We start from the raw sequence: 15,775 nt of genomic DNA, 5'->3' as shown, positions 1-15,775 counted from the left end.
TGGCGTCGCTAGAGGGGGTGCAAGGCACTAAATTTGCAGGGAGCCTCCCCTTTCCCTTCAAAGCCAGGTGTACACCTCCATTTTGCACTCACAGCCCAGAATTGCTTCAAAGCGGAGGGGTTGCTTGCATGCTGCGGTGAGGCTTGCTGCAAAACTTAGTGCTTTGCATGCCCTCTAGCTACACTACTGCAAAGAGTAATGACCAGACCCTGTACTTGATCCTAACCCTACGTAAGGAAAATACTTCTGGAATATCGATGAACAGCTGCAATTGCTGCAGGTCTGTATAGTCTTGCCTATTAATCTTTGAGCTGCTTTATTTGGCTTGAACCTTCCCTTTGGATTTCTGCATGCCGAAAAAAAGAGAAGGGCAAGGGACTAAACCAAGGAGTGGACAGTGAGTGTCTCATAGCTGCCATTCCCAAACTGACCATGGTCAAGGCAACTGTTACCCTGCACATGCCTGATCTCGTCTGATCTCGGAAGCTAAGCAGGGTCAGGCCTGGTTAGTACTTGGATGGGAGACCGCCTGGGAATACCGGGTGCTGTAGTCTTATACCATAGTCTTTCGAGACTGAAGGTTGCCAACCAGCAACCATGGTCAAGGCACTCTCCTTTCATGGTAGCCTCTTCTTCCAGGCTCTCCCGGTGCTGCCATCTCGAATCACATGAGATCTTGCATGATCCAGGATGGTGGTGCCTGGGATTGCCAGGAAGATTGTGCCACTATCTTGAATCTCACAAGATCGCATGAGATCTTGCATGATTCTCATAAAATCTTGCACAGTTCTAGATGGTGATGCCAAGAGAGCCAGGAAGAAGAAGCTAGGGAAGGGAAGAAAACGTTTTAATTATCTCTTCGAGGACATATTTCCCCCTCCCCCCTTAGCTGTGCAGTATGGGCTGGTGGGGACAGAATTGGGCTGCTTGTGTCTTATGGCACAACATTCTTTGCTTCTACACATAAGTAAACCCCACTATGTTCAATGGTCCTTACTCCCAAGGAAGTGCGTTTAGGGTTTTGCTCACATTCTTCCGCTTTCTCTGAACACTGAATGATATTTTTTCATTCAACATCCACATTCAAGCCAAGGCTGATGGCTAGCCTATTTCCACATTTTACAGAAGCCCCTCTGACAAATGGCTTGGCTTCTGGGAACCTCAGGGAACACTAATTAAAAAGCAATAACTCATTACAGCTCTCAGCCAGCAGGAGTGCAGACAGTGATGGTGAACTCCGTGTTAGCTCAAATAATTGTCACCGTCTCAGCTCGTAATTACGCTAATCAAGGCACAAGGCATGTTGAATCATCTGGTGCCCGCTTCCTCGGAGAGGGGGCATGGAGCTTCAGAGAGATCCGTCATAAGGACCAGTTTGATCTCCTTGAGAAGAGTAAACAGCTTGAATTCAGCAGGAGGCCCAACAAGCTCCTTTTCTTGTCTAAACATGTGTGAGTAGAGATTGATTAATGGTTCCCTTGAATAGATGAGCAGACAACCAGGTTTTCTTTGGGATCAGTGTTGGAAAGCTGTTGACATTTCTGTCACACAGCAGCCCTGCTTCCTCACCTCGAATGGTCACCCTTGTAAAAAGGACATCCTAAACTCCAATCATCAATAACATCTGTGCAACAGTCTTTACATCACAGCGATAAACAACCTGGCTTGTTAAAACAGATTGATATTTCCACTGCTTAAAAACATTGTTTGGTATCCCATGTACGTGATAACATTTCCCTCCATCATCTGAGGTTCACAGAAGTCTGAAGATCTCCTAACTTAGGCACGATTAAAACGCAGTTCGGTTAAAGTCAATGGGGCTTCATTCTGAGTAGACATGCCCAGGAGTTCACTATTTGCCGATGTAAAAGTTGCAATGGATAAACAGCTGGGGACTTGTTTGAAACCTGAGAATCCCTTCTTGAACCAAGTCAGGTTGTCACCGCCACACTATCCCATGTCCTTTCACAATATATGTGTTTTCCCCCCTTTTCCCTTTTAACAATGAATGGGACTTACTCCTGGGGAAGTGTGAGTAGGATTGCAGCCTAGGATTGTTTAAAATTGTCCTGCTTGATGATGTCACTTCTAGTCATGACATCATTTCTGGCTGGTCCCAACAGATAACTCATTCTAAAAAGTGGGTCCCAGTGCTAAAAGTTTGAGAACCACTGATCTATGTAATACAGAAGGCTGACAGCAAGTGAAGCGAGCTCCAGATTCCCTATAGTTTCAAAAGCCTGGCACCGTCACACTGGGTTGCCTGTGTGAGCTCCAATTCTTGGTTCTTCAGGGTGATTACATGTCAACAACTCAGCAGTCTGTAATAACCCAAGTGGCTGTGAACAATAGGCTCCCACTCCCATTCTTCTCAGTAAGGAAATCCCTGAGACTTTTGTCAAATGTAACCACACCACAACACACAGTTGACTTCACCTGTCTCCATGATCCTTTCATTCACCTTCATAGTGCATGCACTTCCCACAGGGTAGTATTAAATGTCCTCTGTCATGACATTAGGCTTTAGCTGTATGCAAATAAAGTTATGAATGATGAACTATATTGTTCTGCTGTCCAAGAATGAATATACTTGAGGTGTTTGATTCAGAACCTTGGCACCAGGGAAGACTTTTTGTTACATCCCATAGTCTGTTGTCACTCAGTGATTAACTTAAGAAATGCCTTGATTGAATGGCACGGTGAATCAGGTCGCATGGGGCAGCCTGCCCAGGTAGTTGGAGTTGGGGGGATGGAATTCAAGGGGAGAAGAATGTTCAAGATCAAGCAGTGGTGTAGCTAGAGGGGGTGCAAAGCACTAAGTCGTGCACGGAGCCTGACCACAGCATGCGAGGGGTCCCTCCCCTTTGGAGCCAGGGGCATGCCTCCATTTTGCTCCCCCCCACCCGGTATGGCTCCAAAGGAAGGGGGAGGGGCCCTTTGCATGCTGAGGAACCCTGCAAGACTTAGTGCTTTGCACCCCCTCTAGCTACACCACTGAGATCAAGCAGAAGAAAGGCTGGAAGGCTGTGCAATAACCCCGAAGCGAGAATGACAGGAGAGCATTACTCAAGGTCATAACCAATGTGGCAAGTTTGCCTGATAGCCAAAAAGAGCTAAAGGCACAAAAGTGGCAGGTACAGAGAAGACACACAGCCCAATCCCAACTCAATTCACATGAGAAAGCCCATGCCAATCTGAGCTATGCTACATCCTGTGGGGGAACTTCAGCTGCTGGAGATCTCCTCGGGGTTATCCCCAGAAACTGCAATGGGACAATGCAGACCTCCACCAGTGATATTGCTAGTGTATGTTTGAGCTGATCCATGTTGACGGATCAAGCCTCGGAACGGGGATAGTATACAGCATGCACCACTGCCGCCGATCCTCCCTCCTAGGTCCGATTTGCCCACATCTGCCCCATTAGCCACCTTCCCTCATACTGTTCCACCCCCTCCCTACCCTCACCCACCCCTGCACTGGGATTACCTGATCCAGTGGGTGTCCATGCAGCCACCGGCACTGGCTGGAAGGCTCTGGCCTTCCTGCCGGCACACCTGGCCTTTGCGCTGTCGCAGAACACTTTTGCAAAGGCCAGATGGTCTGGCAGGACACATATTCTGCCAGTGCACCACTTAGTCAGGATAGGGCCAGCATACCCTTTCAGCATGTGGTTGGTCTGTGGAACTCATTGCCACAGGATGTGGTGATGGCATCTGGCCCGGATGCCTTTAAAAGGGGATTGGACAAGTTTCTGGAGGAAAAATCCATGATGGGTTACAAGCCATGGTGTGTATGTGCAACTGCCTGATTTTAGAAATGGGCTATGTCAGAATGCCAGATGCAAGGGAGGGCACCAGGATGAGGTCTCTTGTCATCTGGTGTGCTCCCTGGGGCATTTGGTGGGACACTGTGAGATACAGGAAGCTAGACTAGATGGGCCTATGGCCTGATCCAGCAGGGCTGTTCTTATGTTCTTATGTTCAAATAGATGCCAACTGAGCTGCTTGCTCACAAAGATGTGGTTGTAGATTGCGTGGTGGGTCATGATTGGGGTAAGCTCAGTGCTCCTCAAAAGGCCTTTCAGGCTGTCCCTTCAGCAGGTAGGAAGGGTGAGGCCTTGGGGTTTTTGGCCAGCAGGAGAACACCACAAATGGTCAGGATTTTGGTTGAACGTGGAATTATCTATACTGCAGTATTTTATTATTTGAAGACTGATTTCCATTCAGAGGTCCTTATCTAATTACCGCTTTCCACTTCATACCTAATTTCCCCACAATGTGCATGGCGAGGGTTTTTTTCCCCTAAGCAGTGCATAATTTGGAAATTAATTTACCTTGTAAATAAACCTTAATTTAATCTTAATTTAACTAAGAAAGGTTAAAAACGTATCTTTGGATTTCTGGTACAGGTTCCAGTGTTATAAACATCCTCTTTTCCCCAATCAAAAAAATGGACCAACTTACCTGAGGTTCCACTGGTCAGGAAGGAGCTCAGGAAGTCTTCTGGTGGTCAACAGGGAAAGCAGAGTTCTGGAGCCAACATCTACATAGCTACACTAGCCAGAGCTATTTATGCAACTGTTCATTTTACCTTTCAGATCTCCTCGTCTCCTGCCTGACATCTTCTCTGTGTGAACGTAGCCTTTAGCCTTGTAGCATCTGCAGGAGACACTGATATCATTAGACAGCTCAGCAGGGGATCACAACACTGTCTGTGGGGGCATTCGCTGTGAAATATCAATTTGTTCCACCAGCAAGGTGGTGCATTTGTCCATGCTCCCTCGATTCCCTGGTGTCTGCCTTGTTTCCCATTGCATCCCAATGAATGTTCTTTCAGTGAGCGGTCATATAGATGTGACAATAAGGAACCCGATATCCGACTTAAGCTGCCCTCTGATTGTGGTCTTTACCAGGAGAACCATCTCTCCAAATAATGCATGTTCAGGACAGCTCTGGGTTATATCAGTATCTGTGGCTTTAAGAGGCCTGACAAATGCATAAAGGCAGGGGTGCTCACACTTTTTTGGCTCGAGAGCTACTTTGAAACCCAGCAAGGCCCGGAGATCTACCAGAGTTTTTTTTACAATGTTCGCGCCATCATAACATATAACATTTATGTGTACAACGTATGTTGGTGTACCTTGAGCCCCACTGAGTATAACAGGACTTACTCCTGAGTAGACATGCCTAGGATTAGGCTGTGAGGCTGCAATCCTAGCCACACTTACCTGGGAGTAAGCCCCATTGAGTACAATGGGTCTTACTCCCGGCGTTTCCTCCCAGAGGCACCTGAAGGGGGGGTCGGCACTCCGCGATCTACTCATTTTGCCTCGCGATCTACCGGTAGATCACGATCCACCTATTGAGCACCCCTGCATAAAGGGATGATTGTGGACAAATATGACCCAGTCATTGGTATTCCTGGACAGTCATGTCTGGGTTTTTTCTGCATCTTGGTTGTGCCCCACTATAACTGGGCAATAACATATAAGTGGGCAACAAACCCCATGTTATATATGCTAAACACTAAACCCCATATTATATATATCCCAGGCCTCACCCTAACCCTACTTTTGAATTTAAAAAAATAAAAAAAATTATTTAATAGAAATATATGTATATTGGCACACACACACAAAACACAAAAAGGTGCAAATTCCAGAGATGCCAATGACTGGGACACATTTGGCTGGGATACAATTGTCCAGGATGCAATGGTCCTTTTGCTTACATAGAGTACTGAAATATACACAATTTACACTAGAAATCTGCCCAACTACCTTTATCGCTGGAGAGACTGTAGAACCGCACTTCTGCAACTTAGTTGGCAACCTTCAGTCTCGAAAGACTCTGGTATCGCGCTCTGAATGGTGGTTCTGGCACAGCGTCTAGTGTGGCTGAAAAACTTCTGCAACACAGTCGTGCAATCCTGATTATCATACCCGATATCCGACTTAAGCTGCCCTCTGATTGTGGTCTTTACCAGGAAAACCATCTCTCCAAATAATGCATGTTCAGGACAGCACGGGGTTATATCAGTATCTGTGGCTTTAAGAGGCCTGACAAATGCATAAAGGGATGATTGTGGACAAATATGACCCAGTCATTGGTATAATTATTTAATAGAAATATAGCGGGCTGGGGATAAGAATAGGCCCTCAGTTTGGCTGTACTTGTCGTAAGAGGCGACTAAACAGCCACCGGGTAGATTGGACTCGTCAGCCTGGGAAGGCAGCTCATCTGAGAGAAGGAAAACTCTGATCCCAAATCTCCACTGCCTTGTGGCTACATCCAGTTATGGAAAAGGCTTCAGGAGTCAACCTCCAGGCAAAATCCGGAGCCGGAGTCCCTGAGGCAGTTCATGGCTGAACACAGTCACGTTCTGGCAACTCCTGCGACGCCGCTGGAACCAACCGTATTGGCCTCTGCCTTTCCATTGGACCATTTCAGCGATGTGGAGAAGGGGGATTTGCTGCATGGGTAACAGCCTATCCTCCATACCTACTTTACCCAGGCTTCGCGCACTGGAGAGGACACTTTGTTCCAGAACCACCATTCAGAGCGTGACACCATAGTCTTCCGAGACTGAAGGATGCCAACAACCATGTATATTGGGACACACACACAAAACACAAAAAGGTGCAAATTCCAGAGATGCCAATGACTGGGACACATTTGGCTGGGATATAATTGTCCAGGATGCAATGGTCCTTTTTCTTACATAGAGTACTGAAATATACACAATTTGTACTAGAAATCTGCCCAACTACCTTTATCACTGGAGAGACTGTAGAACTGCACTTCTGCAACTTAGTTGGCTTAGTTGGCAGCCTTCAGTCTCGAAAGACTCTGGTATCGCGCTCTGAATGGTGGTTCTGACACAGCGTCTAGTGTGGCTGAAAAACTTATGCAACACAGTTGTGCAGTCCTGATTATCATGGTTGCCGGAGCTGACACAAGCCACTGGAGCTGGGCAGAGCATCTCAAACCAGTGCTTATAGCAATCAGGTCTAAGAGCCTGCACCAGTAGAGCAGCTCTCAGGCAGAGGGAGTTACTGTCTTATCTTTATAGTCCTACAGCATCACCTTGATGACGGCCAGAGAGGGAACTGCTGCTCACCCACATACCCAGATCAGGTGATTTGGGAAACCAATGAGGGCCTGAATGATCCAAGCTTCAGGCTTAGTACCTCAGCCTGACCAGCTCATCTCTATAAGTCACTCACCTCAGTGAGTCCCTCCTGCAGTCCCAACCCCCAGAATCTGAGTGCCTGGTCAGCTGCCTAACCTGACCACATAACTGTCTCTGGGCCTTCAAGAACTCAACCAGTTCTGGAACCTCACCCATACCCCACTTCTTTTGCTATTAGGAAGTCTCTTGCCAGTCTCTGGCCTTCAATAACTCAACCAGTTCCAGAACTTCACCTGCACCCGACTTGTTTCACTATTAAGAAGTTGTTCCCATGTTGCTATAATAGCATATGGGTTATTTTTCAACTTCTGATTCAAGAATGTTTCGACTATATTGATGATACATCCTGATCTTTGCATTCAAAATCAGTGCCAAGTTTCTCCAGACTCTGGGATAACTCCCCCTGAGGATCCCCCCAGGTATTCTCACATGAATTGTCCTGATTTTACCTCTTCTTGCCCTCAACCTTTCTCTGTCTCTCTCACCCCCATCTCTGCTTGCCCACTAATTTACCACCCAGGCAGGCATGCACCTCCACATTGACAAGAGGGGAGAAAGAAGAGGAACCAGCCAATGCTAGTGGGGGTGGGGACTTCAGTGATAGGCCATTCAATCAATTAGTGCTACTCTTGTACAACAAATGACATCTGTACAACTTAGTACATTCCAAAGATATCTGACTGTTTATGGAACCTAAACTGAACCGTCAAGTTTGTTTTCCTTCTCAAGGAGATCATAGTCATTGGCCAGTCCCAATCTGAAGGTGACATCCCAGATCCTGCCATGTCCCGTTCCTGAAATGTCCACATTAAAACTCTAGCTTTTTCTAAAAAATGTATTTTTCCAGTTCAAGCTGGCAAACTGCTTTAAACAGAAACAGGGTGGCAATGTGGTTTGCTTACAATTATCTCTTTCAGTGACTTCCTCACCTGCCCTTTGTCTTCAAAAATGGTCTAGATGGCAGCTTAGATCATCAGAAGAATGACCTCAATAAGTACAACTTTTTTTCTAAATGGAGTAATGTCGCAAAGTGCATGCAGGTGGTTTCGGGCACTCTGCCCTGGAGAAGCAAATGCACTTTCTCCCCCACAGGGACTTCTCAAACTGCTTCTGTATAATTAATTTTAAAAGCAATGCCACTCATCAGCAAAGCTTTGAGGATATTTTGAAAGGCCTCGTTTCTGCTCCACAAGGAGGAATTACATGAAATTTCCACAGCCCTACAGCTGCACTACTTTTGCTGCGTTGGAAATAGAATTACTGTTTTTGCATAAAAGTCGGGGGGGAACCTGATTGCTCAATGAATGTGGATGATTTAGTAGGTGGGCACCTTCCACTGAACACATGGCAAGCCCACTGATGACCTGTAGAAGATGGATCTGACAGTTAGGGTACTAAAGCATGTCCATTCTCCAGTGTCATTGAGGCAAGTGATGGCAAGTGATGGAAGGTAACTTTTAGAGCCCAGTCCTATTCTTCTCCCTCCCGCTGATGCAGCCATGCCCCTAGACATGAAGTCCTGGGTCAGGTTACCTTAGGATGTTCCCAGTGGCCTCTTCTTCCCAACTCTCCTGGCACCATCATCTGGAATCATGTGAGATTTCACAAGATCTCACAAGATTCTCACATGATCTCATGGCACAGTGCTGCCAAGACAGGGCACTGGGAAAGAAAAGTGCCATGACAGCTGTAAGTTTGGGAAACGCTGAACTATACTGTTATAAAATCATTGCATTTGGCTTCCACGTAGGAGTACATGCTTGCTGTGCAGTTACTCAGAACCACAGCCAGTTACCTGGAGACTTGGCAGGTATGAAGAGACCCATATACTGACCCATTACAATGTACCTAGTGCCTTAAAGCAATACTTTGTGTTTGCTTAAATAGCAGACACGTTTCAGGAATACAAGTACACACCCCAAGTAGAGCAGGCAGATGGAAATGACAGATGAGGAGGACTCCACATAGAACTCTGCATTGAGAGGGAGGAAGAGGATGATAGTATTTTTCAAGACTCAATTGATCACTGTTTATTTCTGGGGGGACGGGGGACAGTTTTTCACCACAAAAATGCTGCCTTCAGGACAGAGATCTGAACGGACACCTTCCATGTGGCCATCTCGGAGGACTAGTAGAATAGGTGAGCCAATGCTCCCATTTTCAGGGCTCCTGTGTTTACAACAGTTGTAGCTTTCCTATGTTACGTAATACATGAACACAAGAAGCCAAACTGTTATCTATAATGCTACTTCAACAGACACCCCAGCCATGCTTTGCATCTCGCTAGCTAATCACTCCATTTCCAAGAAATAAGGAATTTTGTCTCATTTCTTTGTTCTCTCGCTCCTTGCCATTAATTAAAATGATTGATTGACTCATTTACCATTCTTTGTAGCTGGCACTTTTTTTTCCAAGAAAGGCCTAGGTTTGTCTAAAATATCCTTTGAGACACATAAGTGCATTTTATTTGACAACAATAAATAAATAATATTTCTTGATCTTGTGATTTCAATCTTGTCTTGTAGAACACACTGATGGCTCAATCCTAACCCATGCTGGAACAGGCAGGCCATCTGGCCTGCCCCATAACCAGAGCAGGGTTGGGGCTGCCCGCGGCTCAGCTTGGGGCAAGGGAAATTGATTCCCCTTACCCCAGGTAACGTGGGAGCAGCCCCCATGGATCTACTTGGCTCTGCACCACCTAAAGAGGTGGCACAGATCTGAGTAGCCCGGTTTTGAGTCAAGTTGCCCAGGAATGGGATCAGGATCCAGCCTAAGTGCCAGATCCTAGCCCTACCCCCCCAATCCAAAGCTAATCCCAATCCAAAATCCACAGGGGCTGAGGAAGGCAGCCAATCCAGAATGGTGAGAATAATTATGGGTTCAGGCTCAAAGGCAGGCGAATACCAGGAAGATGAGTTCCTGGCGAAGTCCCTCAAGTGGTCTTTCAAGCTGATATCTGGCAGTGTCATAGGGTTGGCCTTTTGGTGTCACCTGATTCTCTGACTTGGGAGGATTCTGGTCTGTTGTGCAAGTATACTGATGTTATATCCCTGCAGTTCCTTCTTCCAGGTAGCAGCCCTGGTGCTGTCAGGATCAGGGAATGAGAATCCGATCTACAGGGTTCCCAGTCTTAACCTGTGTCTCCTATTCCAGGGTCACGCTGCCAAGAGAGTAAAGAGCCAAAAGTCTGTACAAACAATGGAGATCGGTTGTTCAAGCAACCACTAGAGAGCAACTGGGAAGTATTTAAAGGTACTTCTATGTCTTTAAAGTATTTAAAGTGTTTCAAGGTCAGGGGTGTCGATCATAAAACTCACAGACCAGATGTTCTTTATTTGGCCCAGGTAATAATTGGGCTCTCACAGCTACTGAGCTGTGAAGTGACACATCAGCAGAAGCAATTATGCTAAAAGTGCAGTGCTAGAAGGGCCCAATTATCATGTGGATTCTCCTTTCAGCAGCGCTACCTCTGCCAAGGCACTGGGAGGAGGAGATGGAAGGAGGCCTCAGAAGGCAAGGAACAGTAGAGGGGAAGGGGCAGGTCAAGAGGGGAATGTGGTCAAGAGCTTGTGTGATAATTGGGCTTTGCCATGTCTTGTAAATATGATCAAGGCTTGCATGTTTTCTCCGCTATCATTTGCAGCTAATGAGTTCCTCGTGGTTAACAAAGTGCTTATTTCTGGTCATCACCTGCTTAATGACATCACTTCCTCCTTAATGACATCACTTTCAGCCCTCAGTGGGCATCATGAATGCTATCCAGCCTGCTGCATGAGCTGGGTTTGACACCCTTGGCCTAGGTCATCCAGGGAGGGTGGAGTCTCGCTTGAGCTGTGCAAGAGCTGTGCTACCTTGGGTCCCTTTTGCTTGATGGTGAAGGAGCTGGACTAGACTTCCAGGTTCTCAGCTGGAGATCATTGATCATCTTATGGCACACCAGTAAGGATGGATATTTTGGCAATGGCCATTTTTGTCATCTCTGCCCTGGTCACCGTGCCAGTCACATCTCTTTTCCCCCTTTTTCTTCCCCTTCATCCAGCAGGCCTTTCATCTGCTTATTACATACACAGCGTTGTTCATTTGTACCCTGTACTTTCCTGATAAGCTATTTTAAGTCGCCCAATCTGCTAGAATATCTGCCGGCTTCCATATGTGAATAGCTGAATGGATTATGTCCAAGATAAGGGAGGGGGCAGTACACAAAGGCTGGCATCTCGACACAGTGATATTTAATCAGCTTAAAGGACCAGCTAGCAGGGATTTTGAGATGGAGGAAGCCATTGCTCAGTTGCGTTGAAGGTGACTGGCGAAGAGAAGGGCAGTGAATCTTCCCAATCTCGAACTCTGCGCCTTGATACTGTTGCCACAGCTCAATCCTACCTATGCAAAGAAGCTTCACTTCCCAAGTTAGTAAATCATAAGTGAAACTGTCATATACTGGGTTTCAGCCCTTAAGGAGGCAAGTTGGCAATTAGGTGTAATTGAAGAATTTCCAGATAAATGTAGCTGCTTCTGGCAAGCTGCCTAATTTAGCTATCTCAGGCTTTACTCAGCTTCATGTGGCCAGCATTCCAAGCAGAGAACACTGGCAGGAAGCAAAAGTCATGGGAATGCAGCTCCCAACCGATTCAAATCTCACAAACTTCTCTGGCATTCCTGCCATGATCTCCTGTCATCATTTGGGATCTGAATTATCCCTGGTTTAGATACGCAGCAGTGAGGTAGTGGAATAGACTGCCAGGGGGATGAGAAGAGAGACTGCATTGTTTTTAATGCTTCCCATGTTAAAAATAAAACTTCCTGAAAGCAGGGATGGGCACTTGACTTGGGTTGATTCGACTCAAGCTACGCTAAGCAGCTGTTTTGGATGACTTGAGTTGATTTGAGTCATGAATGTCACTCTGGATGCCACAACTCAGCTTGTGACTTGGGCCATTGACTTGAAAAAAGAGTCTGGACTCAAAATTACTTTGAGTCCCTATCTGTTTAGTGAGTGTGTTCTTGCTTACTTCTTTTTTTTCTTTACCGCTTCTGTGTCGTGCCAAAAGACCTTGTGGGTGATCCAGAAGCCAGTCTTCAGAAGGATGGCAGCAGCAGACGTGGTGGGAGGGTAGGTTGGCTCCAGGAGGAGCCAAACATCTGAGCCAGAATCAGGGTGGCATAAAGACAGTGCACCAGCTAAGTCAGTGGAGTTAGCACAGATGAATGAAAGGCCAAAACTTCTCAAGAACATATGAGGTATGTCTATTAAATAACAAGACTGAATAACTGTTACCCTGCACATGCCCGATCTTGTCTGATCTTGGAAGCTAAGCAGGATCAGGCCTGGTTAGTACCTGGATGGGAGACCGCCTGGGAATACCGGGTGCTGTAGGCTTATACCATAGTCTTTCGAGACTGAAGGTTGCCAACCATCTCCCTATACTGAACACTATCTCCCGATCTTGTCTGATCTCAGAAGCTAAGCAGGGTCAGGCCTGGTTAGTACTTGGATGGGAGACCACCTGGGAATACCAGGTGCTGTAGGCTTATACCATAGTCTTTCAAGACTGAAGGTTGCCAATCATTTGATTAAATAACTCACCTTTATTTATTGGTATTACAAATTTAATGTTTGTCCCCTTCAATATACTCCCCATTTGCACTAATACATCACTGTAGTCTTGATTTCCACTGGTCGAAGGCATGGAGCTAATCAATTTCTGTCACTTGTTTCAACATATCTGCCGTATTCTTCTTTACCGCATCAACTGACTCAACATGTGTCCCTTTAAGCACTGATTTAACTTTTGGGAAAAGATAAAAGTCATAAGGTGCTAAATCGGACTAATATGGAGGATGTCCAAGTGTAGTAATGTGAAGCAGTTGGTCAAAAACTGCTTCACAGAAAGTGCTGTGTGAGCAGGCGCATTGTCCTGGTGAAGAATGAAACCATTTTTCCACAGTTGTGGCTGTTTCTTTCTCTCAGCTTTTTCAAAACTTCCTTATAATAATGCTGGTTAACTGTTGTCCCTTCTGGAACCCATTCTTCCAAAGTTCCTTGATATCGAAAAAAAACAATGAGCTTTGAATTTTGACTTGCTTTGACAAGCTTTTTTCATTCTTGGTGATGACGGTGTTTTCCAGTGCATTGACTGTCTTTTGGTTTCAGGATCATACTGGAAGATCCAGGTCTCATCACAAGTGATTACTTTATGAAACAGGTTTGAATCTGCGCCCAATTCTGTTGGTGTTTTGTGCAATTTTATTAAAAATTTCAAATTGACACGTTGCTCAACTTTTAAACTTAGCATTTTTCCGGCACTCTACAGAAAACACAACCAAATTAAATGGCGACTCACAATCAACTGAACGTCATAGAGTGTTGCTGCTTGTCATCCAGGTTCAGACATGTTCAAGGTTACTACATAAACAGTTATAACCAGTTCTGACTGCTTTGTTTACTAGGTGGAATCACAATCTCGTTATTTTATGTTACTTCAGCAGAAAGCAGCTAAACCATGACTTCTGGTGCCCAATGTGGATTGTTTTTTGTAGTTTGATTTTGTTTTTTATTTGACTGATTGGTTGGTTGTTCAGGTGTCCACCAAGGAAAGAAGAAGTAGATCTAGTGGAGTGGTGAAATGCAATGGAAGTCAAGACTTCCACCTTTACTAGTTTTGTAGAAGACATTTGGGCAAGTACCACATTTCTCATCCTACAAAACTAGACCCATGTGGTAAGCTGCTCCTACTGAAATCAGAAGGGACACAGGGCCCAATCCTATCCAACTTTCCAGCATCAGTGTAGTCACAATGCAACCCTGAGGTAAGGGAACAAATGTTCCCATACCTTGAGGAGGCCTCTGTGACTGCCTCCCTACTACAGGATGAATCACATGCCCCATTGGCATGGCTGCACCAGCACAGGAAAATTGGATAGGATTGAGCCCACAGATCCTTAAAAAGCTCAGCTACTCAAGAGAAGAGGCCAAGAGATTACCTGGTGATTTCTCTTTGAAAATGGTCTCTGATTGAGCCCTTCGGAGAATATTTGCTCTCGAAGGCTGTACATGTTTCCAAAATAGCCTAGCTTTTATCCCAGAGTTGTTAAACACTGAAAGTTCATTTCTCCTTCCTGAACCAGCCTGACACAACTCTTTGCTCCCTGGTGAGATGACAAGCTTTGTCGTGTCTAGCAAAAAGGAAGGGGGGCTCGCAATCTTCTTCCTTCACGCAGAGTGCTGGGGCTGGTGTTGTGTTTCTGGAAAGCTGATTGCCAGGCGTTCTTCTCCAAATAGATCTGTGGGCAGGTTCCAGACTTTCAAATATGTATTTGTACTTTATGTTCACATTGATCTGCCCATGTCCCATTTAAAAGCAGGAATTCCCTTTTACGAGTAGTAGTAGTAGTAGTAGTAGTAGTAGTAGTAGTAGTAACTTTATTGTCATTGTGTTACAGCACAATGAAATTTATGCACCTTAGAGATACAAGCATAAATATCTACTACAATTCCAACAATCACAGTCTGCACACTCACCCACACATTCTATACATCATGCAACATAATATAAAAACAGTATAACAGTTTTGGATATAAAATATGAATATGTCTGCATCTGACATTCTTTCAAAGAGATCAACATGTCACGAACCACAACAAAAGTGACTGCAGGCTATAACATCAATTACATTCCCCCCCCCCCACCTAAATATACATCCTTTGTCTTGTGTGATGCTGGCAAGATGCCATCAAACTGAGCTTTTCATTAGAAGCATCAGGGTTATAGAGAAAGTATCTTGTGTTGTCCCTTTGCTGGAAGAATAAGGAAAAACATCCATGAGCCATTACTTATTTTCCACATGTATATCACTGTCTGCATGTTACTCTTATGAAACAAACTGCCCAATTCCATCCCCTGCCATGTTCTAGTATGCAGCCGCATCAACAGAGCATGCATGCTATGGTGAGGGGGGGGGGGAATTGGACAGACTGCAGGAGAAATGTACAAATATTTTCTACTTACCCCACAGTAGGCTGCCTGATCATCTATGGGGCTCATCAGACATACACCAGCCATTTTGCTGTATGTTCAAGGACAAAAAAGGAGTGGGGAGTTTTCAAAAAATGGGGAAAGGTTCGTGCACACACTGGTGGCATCAGGATCACCCCCTCCCCCTTCTAGCCCCCTGCCCTCCCTGGTTCTAACACCAGTATCTCCTCTCCACCCATGGACACACCCCCACCACCAACTTACTGGCACCAACAGAGGCCTGTGGAGCCTCTGCTTACTACTCAGAAGTAAGTCCCAGTGTGTTCAGTTGAGTTTACCCCCGGGAAGGTGTATATAGGATTGAGGCCTTAACTTAGCTCCATCACCACTTGCGTGAGGCAGCCCTGAACTTCTGCTTGTTGGTGTAGATACATCATCTCCAGTAAAGGACAAGTCTACCACCCCGATCCATTTATTCTTAGCACAGACCTTCACCTGTGAAAGACCTGAACCCCATGAACTATATAGGACTATGAACCCCAGTTCTGTATAGGAAGCATAAACGGCATAGCAATTCTGCCCCTTTAATCAAGGACAAAGCTGAACTT

General features: G+C 45.6%; 1 pseudogene; it reads left to right on the top strand.

The window, feature by feature from the left end:
* Window positions 1-440: 440 nt before the first annotated feature.
* Window positions 441-554, top strand: LOC136657834 (5S ribosomal RNA; annotated as a pseudogene).
* The last annotated feature ends 15,221 nt before the right edge of the window (window positions 555-15,775 follow it).

This window comes from Tiliqua scincoides, chromosome 7 (assembly GCF_035046505.1).
Source record: "Tiliqua scincoides isolate rTilSci1 chromosome 7, rTilSci1.hap2, whole genome shotgun sequence".
Taxonomy (NCBI): Eukaryota; Metazoa; Chordata; class Lepidosauria; order Squamata; family Scincidae; genus Tiliqua; species Tiliqua scincoides.
This window is presented reverse-complemented; position numbering and strand designations above follow the sequence as displayed.